General features: G+C 43.0%; 1 protein-coding gene and 1 long non-coding RNA gene across 5 annotated transcripts in view; one reads left to right on the top strand and one right to left on the bottom strand.

The window, feature by feature from the left end:
* The window catches only part of ARSK (arylsulfatase family member K), a 961037-nt gene that overhangs the window by 417844 nt on the left and 528265 nt on the right, over nt 1-14928 (bottom strand). The window lies entirely within an intron of this gene.
* Nucleotides 1-14928, top strand: part of LOC144818221 (uncharacterized) — a 161961-nt gene that overhangs the window by 13291 nt on the left and 133742 nt on the right. For 2 of the 3 annotated variants that reach the window (XR_013607071.1, XR_013607073.1), the window contains one exon: nt 11575-11723. The exons of the other annotated variant lie outside the window; for it this stretch is intronic. This is a non-coding gene — a long non-coding RNA (uncharacterized LOC144818221). The remainder of the gene's footprint in view (nt 1-11574; nt 11724-14928) is intronic. 3 annotated transcript variants of the gene reach the window in all.

The raw sequence follows: 14928 nt of genomic DNA, 5'->3' as shown, positions 1-14928 counted from the left end.
TACCTCTTGAGATGTTCAAAGGCTCAGATAGTATACCATTTACCAAAATGCAGGCACTCGGATTCTGGTATAAGAGGCTAATTACTCTCCGCATCTTTTCACCCACGTTGAATTTCGCCAAGGCCTCCGACAGGTAAACCCAGTTCACTCTGTCGAAGGCCTTGGTTGCGTCCAGTGTGAGGATCGCTAAGGGGAGGGACTCCAAAGAGGCCATATCTATTGCCCCGATTAAATCATAAGTTAGTTCGTGTAATTGCCGCCCTTTCACAAACCCTTTCTCATCTGAATGAAGGATTTCAGGTGCCACCATTGCCAATCTATTAGCAAGTATTGTGGTAAAAATCTTATAATCCACATTCAGAATTGATATGGGTCTATACGACCCACATGCGGAAGGTGCCTTTCCAGGTTTTAGTATTAAGGTTATAGAGGCATTATCCCAAGATGATGGAGGACGCATGCCGTCTTGTAGGATTTGGTTAAACAAGGTTGTCAAAAAGGGGGCTAGTTCTTGCACCAATGCTCTATAGAGTTCCGCTGGTAGACCATCCGGTCCTGCAGCCTTCCCTTTCTTTGCACATTGAATAGCCTTTACGACTTCTCCCTCTGTGATTATGCTATCCATATGATCACTCTGTTCGCTCGATAAAGTCGGCAGAGCTGTTTGATTTAACCATTCCCTAATTTGGCCAGGTTCAGTTATTTTATCCTCATAATAGATTTCCTGAAAGAAATCTCTGAAAGCCTGTCTTATATCCGTATCCGATGTTTTTGAGATGTTGTTAACCGTGATCAAATCTATGTTGTTACGAATTTGATCGGTTTTGGATTTCCAGGCTAATAGTTTCCCTGCACCCTCACCGTACTCAAAATGGGCGATCTTACTAGCATCCCATCTTTCTTGAACACGCTGGTTCAAGATTGAGGATAATTGCCCTTTTAAGGAGAGAAGATTACTTTGTAACTCTGATAAAAGGGTTACCGAGGAAGCCCCGTTGGTATCGATATCATATTGGGCATTGGCTATGTTTGCTTCAAGCAAAGCAATAGCCTCCCTATACTCCCTCCTTCTATAGGACACCTTAGCGGTAATGAGGCCTCGTAAAAACGCCTTTAGGGAGTCCCAGACGATACCATTGTCAACTGACCCAACATTCTCAATAAGAAAATGCCGGACCTCCATTTTTAGAAATAAGATGTCATCAGGGTGGGAGAGCAGTGCTGAAGACAGCCTTGATTGGTGTTGGATCGAGGACCCGGAAGTCTGCACACCTAGCAGACATAGCTAAAGCCCCTTGTCCGAAAGTTCAGCGTTTTCCCTACAGGTGGTGTTTGTTGGCCTGTGGCAGGGTCAGTCACATGTCCTGGATTCCTGGCATTTAATTGAGTCTATCCCAGTTCTGCGCCCCAGTGTTTCTTGTGCCCCACCTGGCACACATCATGTCGGAGGATGGTGATGACGTTAACATTTTGCCCCCCCTGGAAAAATGTCTGCAGACGCCCATGTACGGGGGTTGATGGCTGTACGCTTCGTTTTAGCCTGCCAGCCTACTGATTGTTTATCCATATCATCTGGAAATACTATAATCAGTGCTTCATAGATTTCCCCGATTCTAGGAGTGAGTTTTCTACATACATTCTCTATAGTTTGGCTGGTTTGAAATTTTAACCCCCCTTTCTTTAATTAAAAATCTCTGATCTGCAAGAATTTAAAAAAGTCCCTGTGACTGATGTCGTATTCGTTGCGCAGCTCCTCAAAGCTCTTGAGTCCGTTTGGTGTAAAAAAACAGCCCAGCTGTCGTATCCCTGCCGCCATCCACCTAACCATACATCCATCCTGGAAAATCTCAGGGAGATCATTATTGCGACTCAAGGGAGTATAGCACGAGTAGCGACCCAGGCCCAGTAATTTCCGTACATTGCCCCACATTTTGTATATGCTAGAGATGGTCTTAAATTTTACTTTTGTAAAATAGCTGTCATTAACATGTCGCCATAAGCATCCCTCACACCCCTCCCCCAGTATTATTTCTTGTGGTGTCGGTATAAGGTGGTAGCTAGGTTCTTTGGAGATAAGTGTCACACAATATTTTACCACAGTTGCCCAATAATATAGTTTAAAGTTGGGCATTGCTAGTCCCCCTCTTTTTTTAGGCAACATAATCCATTTAAGAGCCTGACGGGGTCTCTTGAATCCCCAGATAAATCTTGAGAACATAGACTCGATAGTTTTAAAATACTGGGGAGAAAACTCCAGACATACTGCCCGGAAGAAGTACAAAAATCTGGGCAAGAAGAGCATTTTAACTACATTACATTTGCCCCCAATGGTCAAATGTAGATTATCCAAACGAGCCAGCTCTTTTTTTGTATGACATATCAGTGTGTCCAGATTGATGCTAACAATGTTTTCAATTTTTGCACTTATGTTAACCCCAAGGTATACTGCATGGTCTGTGACCCTGTTATCCCTCATCCTGATTTTACCATTGAGGACAATTTGGGTTTTACAGGAATTTAGTTTGTATCCAGCGACACTTCCAAACCGCTGCGCCTCCTCTTCTATCACATTAATAGCCCTATTAGGATCGCTGGTGACCAATGCAATTTCGCCGGCATATGCTAGGGTTTTTGTGTCATGATTATGTACGCGAATAGGTGGTATTAATGCGTGATTTTCAAGTGTGCAAATAAATGAGTCTATATAGATTGCAAATAAGAGAGGTGAGCAGGGACACCCCTGTCTTGTCCCCCTAGTGATAGTAAATTTCTCGGACAGGGTCCCATTAATCAAAATGCTGGCACCTGGTTTGAAATATAACCCTTGGGTGGCTTTAATGAACCCCTTGGTGATTCCACAGCGGGACATGGCTTACCACAGAAATTTCCAGGGGACCCTATCGAACGCTTTCTCCGCGTCAAGCAGAATGAGTGCCATAGGGTCTCCTGTGGTCTCTGCATAGTCAAATAGGGAAATCATTCTTCGCACATGATCTATTGTTGACCTCCCCGGGATGAACCCGTGTTGGTGAGCGGTCACAACTTTGTATATGATTGGTGCCAATCGGGCAGCCAAAAGTTTGGAATAAATTTTGGAATCCCCGTTTATTAGTGTTATAGGACGGTAAGATCCCATTTCCAGGGGGTCCTTATTCTTTTTTGGAAAAACCATGATTTTAGCGATCGACCAAGAGGCAGGTGGATTCCCCCCTGAAATATAGAGCTAAATAATTCTAGCATAACTGTTTTAAGTTGATCTGCAAATTTAACAAAAAACTCTGCTGGGATCCCATCCATACCTGCTGCTTTGCCCATAGCCCGTGTATTCATGGAGAGGAGTATTTCATCCCCGCAAAGAGGATTATCTAGACTATCTTGATCTTCTTTCTCAAAGCGATTGCCCACAATTAGATCTAAATATACTTCAGGATCCTCCTGTCCTCTTTCTGGTTTTTTATACAGCTCTTGATAACATTTCTGAAATTATGTTCTAATTTCAGATGATTCTGATCTCAGACCACCTTCTAGATCCTTAATTCCCTTCATTACATTAGCTGAAATCTCCTCCCTGGTGCGAACCGCTAACTGATGGCCTACTTGCTCGCTGAGCTTGTATGTTTTTTCCCTATAGATTGTTGCTTTGGCTATGGCTTTTTCCGTAAAGATCTCGGATATGAAATTTCTGGCAATGACTACCCGTGCCAATTCATCATCCGATACCCATCCCTCTTGAGTAACCGTAATCAGATCTTCCTCTGCTCTGCTCAAGTTCTGTAGTAGCGTTGCCAAGTGTTGTTTCCCCCCTCTATTGGCCCTAAGTGGAAACTGGAGCGTTTCTCCTCTGATACCAGCCTTCAGCGTGTCCCAAACCACCTCGATAGGTGTGCTACCCAGGTTATTCGTTAAGAAAGTCGGGATCCACTCCCTCAAATGTTGACAATATTTCTCATTCTTTAAAAACGCCCTTTCAAAATTCCAAACACTTTATTGCATGCTAGATCTAATTCTAATGGATTGTGGTCTGATAATACCCTCGGGAGTTTTCCTACTGTACAGGTAGCTTTCAGGGAATTGCAGACAAACATGTAATAAAGTTGTGCATGGCAGGAATGTGGATGGGAATAATATGTAAAACCAGGATCCCCAGAGTGTTTTAGTTGCCAGCTGTCCATGTAGTACACAAAAATCCTTAAGAGCCCTGAAAACTCTTGGTTTCCTCCCTTGATATTTATATATATCGGGACCCATTGACCAATCTCCTGGCAGGTGTAAGTTAAAGTCCCCACATACGATCAAGGGCAGGGGCCAATGTGCTAATTCATTAGTGAAACTGACCAAAACATCTGGATCATCGCTAACGTTGCCATAGATAGTGCGTAGTGTCATCTTATTTTCCCCATTATTATAATGACATTCGGTGATGGCCCATCGCCCAAATTTGTCAGACAATGATCTTATGAATTGGAGCCCCCCCCTTTCGCTAGAATGGCCGCCCCTCTTGTTCGTGCCCCCTGTGTTGAAGCAATAATGAGTTGGTACCCTAATGTTTTAAGTAGATGCTGCTGTGACCCCTCGATGTGTGTCTCCTGCAAGCATATTATATTAGCCTCCATTTGCATCCATTGTTTGCAGTCCCATAGCCACCTTCTGTCTTTTCTTTGTATCATTAAGGCCACATATATTTAGTGATATAATTCTTAACCTTGCCATACTATTGTTTGATCAATCTTTGGTTGTTTACTATAATACTGTTGCTGCCAGCTAAGCACTTTTCCTCCCATTTTCTTAATGTTGTGACCCCGCCGCCCATCATCTATTTTCACCCATCTTGTACTCAAATTCCCTCGGTCTTCCCCCACCCTCCACTACTTTTCAAGCCGCCAGGCTCAATCCTGAGCGTGTGTGATAGCGTCTGACCAACCTCACCCACACTCCACGCCCCTCCTTTCCTCCTGCCCATACGTGCAAACAGTGCCCTAGAATATATTACCTAATTTTTCTCAGCCCACCGGACAAGAAAAACGCAGAAATTCATGAAAGAAGTGATTAGAAAAGAGAAAGAAATATAGGTCAAATATAGAAATAAATAGATTGACAGGCCGGAAAGTACAGGGTTTGTATTGCTAGCAGGCTAATATGTCAAAGTATCCAAAAAGAGCGGCCGCCATAGTCCAGCAATAGTCTCGTTTTTATCATAAAGAATCAGTGGTTATTCCCTGATCCCCTCGCGCTCCCTGCAATGATATCTTTCAATGCTTGTTCTGCCTGTATCTCTGAAGTAAAAAACAAAGTGCGCCCCTGTGACACGACTTTCAGCTTGGCCGGGTTCTGGAGAAAGGCAAGGGCCCCTGCCTTCTGGAAGGGTGTAATCAGTTGTCGTAGTCTCCAGCGTCTTTCCACCGTGGCATGTGCAAAATCTGGCTTCGCGAAAAATGAAAAGCTCTCCCAGTTCCTTTTTTTATTTGGCCGAGCAAGATCATATACTGCCTAACGCAATAGGAAATTGCCAAAAAATATCAGTATAACTCTGGGGAATGTATGATCCGTACGTGGTCGTTTAGGGAGTGAGAGTGGGAATCTAGGTACACGTTGGATCTCTTTATCCTAGTCCCATTGTGTTAGCTTGGGAAATACGTTCTTAAACAAGTTAATAACAAATGCCCGGATGTCGCTTCCTTCACTGTTTTCTGGGATCCCAAGGATTCAGAGATTATTCTGGCGTTGGCGATTTTCGGCCTCTTCGAGCTTCCACGTGATGTCAGTAACCGCATTTCCCTGTGATGTAACCTGGGTTTTCAGGGTGTCCACTGTAACTTCCAGTATCTCTGTTCGGCTCTCCACCATGCTCATTCTTTCAGCAATTTCTGTGCAGGTCTTACCAATTTTGCGCATAGAACCCTGTAGCTTCTTCGCTGCCACACGGGCAATCCGATTTTCCGATTTGACCTCGTTCTGAAAAGTACTTAATGACTGTAAGATCATTGTTAACGTAGGTTCGGATGTCTGCGCTGATTCCTTCTGCATGTCCACCCCCTCTTGTGCGCTCTTGGCTGTGCCCATTGCTCCATGCCCCCTTAATAGCAAAAATGGTTAAGTATCAGAATAGTCCCATCGGAGATCTGACTCGAGTTCCTCCTCCTTAGTGTCTGCCTTCGGAAAGGATTTCCTTCCTTCTAAGGTTTTCCTCAGTTTCCTTTCTGACTTTTTACCTTCACATTGGCTGCTTGCGGAGGTATCAACACACGTGTCATCGCTGCTATCGCTATGTGACCCCGGGGACTCTGAACCAAAAGACTCTTCATTTAATGAGAAAAAGTTCTCGGTGGGGGTCGGAGACAGATATCCCTGCTCTGTGATATCCAAAAGGGCTGCCTGCGCACCTTTTAGTTGCTGCACTGGTGGTGGTTCCTCTCTTTTAGGTGTGCAAGTAACCATTGTCTCCCTTTCTGGTGTGATATTAATATCATCATCTGCGCTACCCTGTGGCCCAATTCCAGCATTTTCCTGTTCCCCTTGCAGTACAGTGTCTACAGTATCGTTTGAGAGCAGGATTGTATTCTCGCCGCTTGATCCCCAAGATAGGCGTGCCTCACAGTTCATTGTATTATCTTCAGACATCAAACTCTGTTTCTGCTCTCTTGCATCCAAGCCCCTTATGCTGCCCGCCTCTGTCTTCGAATCTGTCATGATATCTGTGTCCCGGTCTGCATTATGTTTTTTAGAAAATAATTTAGTAATGACCGTTTGCTTTTTGTCATTGACCGTTAGTGGGTCTTTGTTCACAGGGGGTCTAGTGCTTTTACTCCCAGGATTTTTACAGCTCTTACCGGAGATTGCGCTGGCTTTCTGTCTCCCCAGGTCTACCTTGGATTTGTCCTTGTTTTCTGTCTGAGAGGCTGCAGCAGGAATGGGCGCTATGGACCGGGTTTTGGTCTGTGCACCTACACGGGCGGCTGCCATTGTGCACTCTTCCTTCTCCCCGGCGTCTCCGTTGCGTAGCAACCCGGGTCTGTCTCTGCGCTCGTCGATTTCGTGCCTGCCGGCGAGCACGGTGAGCAGCAGCCTTGCGAGCGTTTCCCAGCGCGAAATTTGGACCGGTTTCCAGCGATACTCCGTCAGAGCGCTCTTCTCTTAGATCAGGTTCCATTTCTTTGTATGCCACCGACGCCAGTAACAGCGATCCCAACAATCGATATTAGGGCTCATTTCTCGGTTAGCAGGACGACTTCAGAGGTCCGGAGCAGCGCCAAGGTGAGTAGCTGAGGTCTCACTCATCCGCCATCTTGGTTCGACAAAGGAAAAATTGTGGTATACACCATTTTTCCTTTGTCTCAAAGTGTAGGCAATGGGAGAACCAGACACAACTGGTTCATGGGAGCTTTTGAGCACTTTGTTTTGCTCAGCTCCTCTCTCCCTTTCACAGGACAGGCCAGGGACATCAGACGCACCACAGGAGGTGGAGCCAGCATTGTGGAGGGAAGGTACAGCCCTATTCAGTTCTCAGGTGCAACTCCTCCCTCCCATCTACATGCAGATCTCCCTATTCACCACTGGGCAGACTCATCCTGGCTCCTGGAGCCAACCACACCATCCAGCTCCTGTCAATCACAAGCCAGACATGCAATGCACATCATGCAGGCAGACACACAGAAATGCCAACTTCTAAAAGTGGCATTTCTAAAATAACCACAATAAATCTGCGCACACTATTGCGCAGCATTTATTCAGACGAGTTTGCACATACTAAACTCGACCTTACACTCCCCTCATATCAGGAATTACCATCGACACACATATCCCCCATGCATTCCTATGGAAGGGCAGGCCATTCTTACCACACGCACTCAAGAGTGCGCACACACTTTACACTGGGCCACAGTACTAAAGTGCGCAGAAGCCTAAAATCACTACCACTATGTCAGAGGCTTAAGGCAAAAAGTTTAGGGGTGAACCTGCCAAAAAGGGCCACGTCCAACACACAGTAAACTGCCTTAGGCTGCTTGATTACGTCATGGGGTCTGTAATAGTGCGCCTTGATGTTGGCTTGAGAAAATAAGCTTTATAGATGCAGTAAACTAACCCAAAAGCAAACTTCCCCTTATATGTAGTCGGCGGTAAAATGAAAAGTATTCTCCAAACTAATTATACAGGCAACTGCAGGGAAGTCAAAAGATATATCCAGTAAATAAAAGGTGCGCCGCTGCAATGTTGACACAAGAAAGCAGGCGCCATGCTGCGCACGCGTTAAGAACTTCAACTCCACCTCAAAACTGCATGGCTCGCGGTAAAACAAATGGACTTCTCCATATTAAATATGCAGTCAGCTGCGGCAGTGCTTGATTTGTGAAATATGAAGTGCGGGTGCTCAGATATTTGTCGGAGGCCACACCTAGGTTTCTCCAGCTCTATCCACTTCCTCAACTGGCTCCACCCACTTACTCTATTAGCTCCACCCACATCTTCAACTGGCACTGCTGAAAGTCAGATGTAACACCTGATCTGAATTTCAGCAAAGAAGCCTTCCTCGTAGTAAGATTTTGGTAGGAGGTACCCATGCCCTGTGAAAATTTTTTAAAAGATTAAATCAAAAGTGCATTTAAGCAAAATTTGGGAATAAATTAGCTAAAATCACTAATGCATTGAAAAGGGACAATTTCAGTGCTCTTTGTGCTGATTTGAGGAAAGGACAATACTGAGGTATTATAGAATGCTTAGCTCATATCAAAAACTGTCATTTTCTGTTTTACTGTACTGAATAAGCTCATGCTTTTAAAGGCAGCAATTTTACACATCTCATTGAAAGTAATAAGCTTCGTATGATGGTGTTCACAACCTATAAAATATACTGCTTTGCCAATTCTAGTACTTCTAATAAATAAATCAGTGACATGCTAACAACTGCATTGCGTCATCTGGCTTTTCTGTTGATAAGAGTATTACCAGAATTAAGTGACAAACTACACAGTCATAGAAATGCCCAGGGGTGGACGTCATTTTACTAGTCTTTGATGCAAGTACGACCTGGGAGCAGTTAGATTTAGGTACAAATGGCATGATGAGAGAGCTCCAAATAAGCTATGCAAAGAGAAAGGTGGGCTTTTGGAGAAACTCTTACCAGAAACATGCTGACTTTTAGCTGTACGTTTTTAAGTTGGAATCTTGTCTTGGCTATAAAAAAAAGTTTCTTTATTTTGGCAGATTAAAACAGGCATGAGGCATATCAGGTTTTTGGCTGGCATCTGTGTATGCCTACACGGCCATATAACACGCAATGTGGAATTTTATCATTAGATGGTTTAGCATTTAGCAAGTAAATAAACTGATTCAGCAGTTCAGAAGAGCAGATTTCTAGGACAGCAAAGAGAAGGTACACAACCATGAATAATATCTGGAGTCAGACCTGAAACAAGAGCTCAGCTTAGCTACTCATTCGGGGTAAAGTGGGGCATCAATGGACCATTTTTGAATCTGCGGTCTGTGATTAAGCTCCAGTTCAGAAGAGAGTGAAGATGGGGGGCGTGGCTTGCGCCCGTAGACTATGGCAGCCTCTCCGTGACTCTCCTGCGGCGGCGGGATCGCGAATCGAGCGGACAGCGCCTATTTCTTCACGCACGGCTCCTGTGATGTAGGAGGACCCGTGGGACACCTTGTGGCATCGGCGGATACCATTTACAGGCTTTCTGCTGCTGGTGATGGTCATTTGCAGCTCTTCTTTTCCTTAGCTCGGCTCTGGTGAGCTGCGGCCGCCATTTTGAGTGTTGCCTAAGCGTCGCCGACGGAGATTTCTCCAAGTGGCGCTCGGGCTTTAAATATGCTTCCTACTTCGTGAATCACCACAGTGGCATCATTCGAATCCTTCACAAGTTACTTTTTAAAGGCTCACATTTCAGTCTGGTGATTTATTTTTGCTCTTCAAAGCCTAGCCGCCATTTTGGGATCACTCCTTCAGGTTTATAGAAAACTCAAGCGGTTCTCTCCTCTTCATTTATACTCCTTGCTTTGTGCTTTCTATCCACACAAATGACTTATCTAATTTTTTCACTCTACATGGCTTGTGGCTTGGTTGATGCGGAGGATTAATTTTACAACTAATATCTCCTATCGCTCTTCAATGATTCTTTGCTTTTCCATTGCATTTTCTAGCATTCTACAGAGGCTTGAGAGACTATATGCTCAGCTATCGTTTTTTGGTTGAGTTTCTGCTTCCTTACGGGGCTATACCTGGACTGCCTCGTCAATTCAGGAGTCAATTTGCTTTCTCCTTGTGAGTTGTATGCACTATATGCACATGGGTTTTTGCACTGTTGTACTATTGTTGTGGGGGGTGCTCCCTTTACTGTACTAGCTTACCAGTATGCTTATGTGTATTTTTATGCATTACAGTGCTAATTTATTGATGTTTTAACGCCTTGTATTTCTTGCTGCTTTATATTGCTGGAACGCTTTTGTCTAGGTTTATGAGACATTTATCCAAGGTTCTTCAAGTGCCCAAACCTACTCCTCATAAATTTCTCATACGCACTAGCTCTCGTTTTGATTGCCTAGCCATGGAAGACTCGGACACTTCCTCACCCAAAGGTGCCTCAGCGTCTCAGTCTACTTATAGCTCTGTTGTTTCTAAGGCCTCCATGAAACGGATGAAGAAAGACCCTCCTTCTCCGCCTAAACAGTCAACATCTCTTACAATAGATATTTTGCTTGAGGAGATAAGAGCTTTGAGACCTTTTATGGAGGAAACCAAATCCACTATGCAGATGCTCTCTGAGAAGTGGTCTCACATCGACCAACGAGTTGCTGAGTTGGAACACACTGTTGAATCTTTCTCTTCTTCTGCTTCCAAGGTGGATTCTATTTCTTCACAGGTCTCCGTTCTTCATAAACAGATTGAGAATTTGGAAAACAGAAATAGGAGAAATAACTTCCGCATTTATGGTCTTTCTAAAGGAACAGAAGGTTCATCTCAGCTTACCTTCTTTAAGACGTTTCTTCCAACTCTTCTTAAGCTGCCAGAAGGTACAAATTTAAATATTCAGAGAGCACACCGACTAGGTTCATTATCACGTCCATTGTCTTCCTCTTCGCCACATAAGCCGAGAACTTTCTCCAATACATTGATTTACTGATGGTTCTATCTGCGGCGACAGCAATGGGTTGCATAATGTGGTCCGGCAAGTCTTTGTTTTTCGCTCAGGATTATGCTAAATTAACTGCGGATAGACGTAAAGAGTTTTTGTCCCTGCGTTCAATAAATGCAAGATATGGTCTTTTCCATCCTTGTTTGTTCAAAGTCACCATCAATAACAAAACCACATCTTATGAGGATCCGGTAAAGTTAAAGAGCTTTCTTTACTCCTTCCATGCTGACACTATGGAGACTGCCCCGTCAACGAGTTCTACGTAGTTATCGTGGACTGTGTTTAATTTTTTATGTATTTTAATTCCTCCTCTTTTTGAAGTACTTTTCAATCTACTTACACTGCGTTAGTTCATTAATGTGCCTACTACGTTTTTTATGCATTGTTGTTTTTCATTATGGTATTTAACTATGTCTTCTTTGTTTGTTTGTTCACGCAGGTGTTTGTGCGTGTTATCGTCTTACCTACATTTTTCCAAGCCCGTTTGTTCGTTTTGTTCTCCTTCCCGCCTTCCCTCGTGGGTGCTGGACGCGTCATTGTTCAGTGTGGCCTCCCATCCCTCCACTTAACGTTTGTTCTGGATCTTATGTAAGTTTCTTTTATCATCTTTTTTCTTCCTTCTCTTTTTTTCTTTCCCTTCTTGTTCTTTTTTATCAAGTGTTCTCCCAGCTCATGAATATTCTTTATCTCTCTCCTCCCTCTTTTCTCGTAGCTTGTTTTCAATTCTTCTTCTTGGTTCTTTCTTGTGTATTCTCTTTTTCCATTCTTTTCTCAGTTGGTTGGATGTTCACTATTTATTGCTCGCTTTAGGATGTTCTAGTTATTGGAATGTTTTAGGCTGTTGTAATTTTCCTCTATGCCTCCGAAAATTGTTTCATGGAATGTTGGAGGTTTACACTCGCCCATTAAGCACCAAAGAGTCTTGACACACTTAGCTAAGTTAGATACAGACATTGCATGTTTACAAGAATCTCATCTATCAGATTTTGAGTCTGCTAAGTTGAAGAGTGGATGGGTGGGAGAGGTTCTCTTCTCCTCTGGTGATGGTAAACGGAATGGAGTCGCTATTCTTTTTCGTAAGTCTCTAACTGTTAAAATGTTGTCACATTGTCATGACCAAATAGGCAGGTGGTTGTTTGTTAATTTTATGATTGATAATATCCCAGTTTCTTTATTGAATGTTTATGCTCCAACAGCGGGTGACTCTTCCTTTGGGATGTCTCTCTCTCAGCAAATTACGCATTGTTATGATGATAATTTTATTCTTATGATGGGGTTGGAGACAGATATCCCTGCTCTGTGATATCCAAAAGGGCTGCCTGCGCACCTTTTAGTTGCTGCACTGGTTGTGGTTCCTCTCTTTTAGGTGTGCAAGTAACCATTGTCTCCCTTTCTGGTGTGATATTAATATCATCATCTGCGCTGCCCTGTGGCCCAATTCCAGCATTTTCCTGTTCCCCTTACAGTACAGTGTCTACAGTATTGTTTGAGAGCAGGATTGTATTCTCGCCGCTTGATCCCCAAGATAGGCGTGCCTCACAGTTCATTGTATTATCTTCAGATATCAAACTCTGTTTCTGCTCTCTTGCATCCAAGCCCCTTATACTGCTGTAAAGATGTTTTTGACCCCTTTTTAGATCGCAACTCACTAAGCCCTTTTATACCTCACAGGTCCCACAAATCCTTTGTGCAAACCATAAAACAGCATAAACTTATAGATGCCTGGAGACTTTTCAATCCCATGTTGAGAGAATACTCCTTCCACTCCTCAATGCATCACACTCAATCTCGTCTCGATTACATTTTTGTTTCACACAATATTTCTCAGTCATTAGTTAGGTCAGATTTTGGTTCTATCTTGATTTCCGATCACGGTCCTGTCGCTGTGCATCTTGATGTTTTGAACAAACCTAACTCCCCTCGTAAATGGCGTTTTAATGACGCTCTCCTCCTAGACCCTGCTTTTTCTTCCTCTTTTACTGCGTTTTTTCAGGAGTATTTCATTCTAAACCAAACCGATGATTTACCTTTTCATATAGTTTGGGACGCCTTCAAGGCTTCTGCCAGGGACTTTATTATTCGCTTTGTCTCTAATAAACGCAAAAAAGCGCGCCATAAAAATAACGCTCTTCTTTCCAAAATTAAAGCACTGGAACACGTTTATTACTCATCCAAATCAAAGGATTGCTTGTCTGAACTTCTAAAAATTTTATTTAAGTTTAATCAGGATATAAAAATAATGCTCTTCTTTCCAAAATTAAAGCACTGGAACACGTTTATTACTCATCCAAATCAAAGGATTGCTTGTCTGAACTTCTAAAAATTGTATTTCAGTTTAATCAGGACACCACTAACAATGCATCTAATTGTCAAGTGCAAAGTTCTATGGTGGTCGTAATAAAGCTGGGAAATTGCTAGCTAACTATTTGAAAACCAAACAGAATAAACTTAATATAGAATCTGTTTTTGGCCCTGATAACTCATTAAAATTTAAAGATGACGATATTATGAATGAATTTCTTAACTTTTACCAAACATTATATACATCTGATACTTTACCGTCTGATCATTCTATCTCTCAATTCTTTTCTAAGATTCATTACCCATTAGAGTCACGTCCGGATCTTTCTTCCTTAGAACTTGATCTTACCCAGAATGAACTCCATACTGCCCTTCACATTCTTAAAAAAGACAAGGCCCCGGGGCCAGATGGTTTTACTGTAGAATTCTTCACTCATTTTGCCCCCTTATTGATTCCCAAGTTACACACCCTTATTCTTTCCTTTTTGCACTCTGATGGCTCTACTGGTTCCTTTTCTGATGCCCTCATTTGTCTTATTCCCAAAACTGACAAAGATGCTCAATACTGCAAAAATTACAGGCCTATCTCTCTGGTCAACATAGATTACAAGATTTTTTCGGAAGCTTTAGCATTGCATTTAGAATCTCGTTTACCTGAGCTGTTGGGGTCGGAACAATCGGGCTTTCTTAGGGGGAGGCTTATTACGGAAAATACTCGTTTATTTTTTAATATTCTTTCCAAGGTTTCTCGTATACCTCATCCTCTAGCTGCCATTGCTCTGGATGCAGAGAATGCGTTCGATAGAGTTGAATGGCCCTATCTTTTTCGTACACTCAAATGGTTTGGCTTTGGTCCCAAAATTATTTATTTAATATCTATCTTGTATGCCAACCGAGAGCTGCTGTCACTGCAAATGGGAGTATTACTTCTTATTTCAATCTCGCGCGGGGAGTGAGACAAGGCTGTCCTCTTTCCTCCTTTCTTTTTAATATCGCTCTGGAGCCTTTTCTGCTCAGGATTCGACAAAACGCAAATATACATGGTTTCACCTTTCAAGATTCCGAAATCAAAATGGCAGCTTATGCGGATGATGTTCTTTTATTTTTATCAAATCCCCAATCTTCCTTGCCTGCATTTTTAGATGAAGTGACATCCTTTGCGTCGGTATCCGGATACAAATTAAATAACGACAAGTGTGAAATTTTACCCTTGACGAAATACACTTTCCATGCTGACTTTCTGGCCTCAGGATTCTCATGGAGCTCCCCATTTATTAAATACTTGGGTTTACATTTTACTTCTTCTGGTCCAGGTACGGTATCTCGCTGTATGGAAAAGTGTATTGATAGGCTCTCCTCCTTAACGGCTAAGTGGCATCCATTATATTTATCTTGGTGGGGTCGCTTAGACACTATTAAAATGATGCTTTCCCCTATAGTTTTATACACAATTTCTAATATTCCTTTGCCTATTCTCCTCAAATACTTTAAG

This window comes from Lissotriton helveticus, chromosome 2_1, assembly GCF_964261635.1.
Source record: "Lissotriton helveticus chromosome 2_1, aLisHel1.1, whole genome shotgun sequence".
NCBI classification, from domain to species: domain Eukaryota; kingdom Metazoa; phylum Chordata; class Amphibia; order Caudata; family Salamandridae; genus Lissotriton; species Lissotriton helveticus.
The sequence above is the reverse complement of the archived record's forward strand: the minus strand, read 5'-3'. Positions and strand labels throughout refer to the sequence as shown.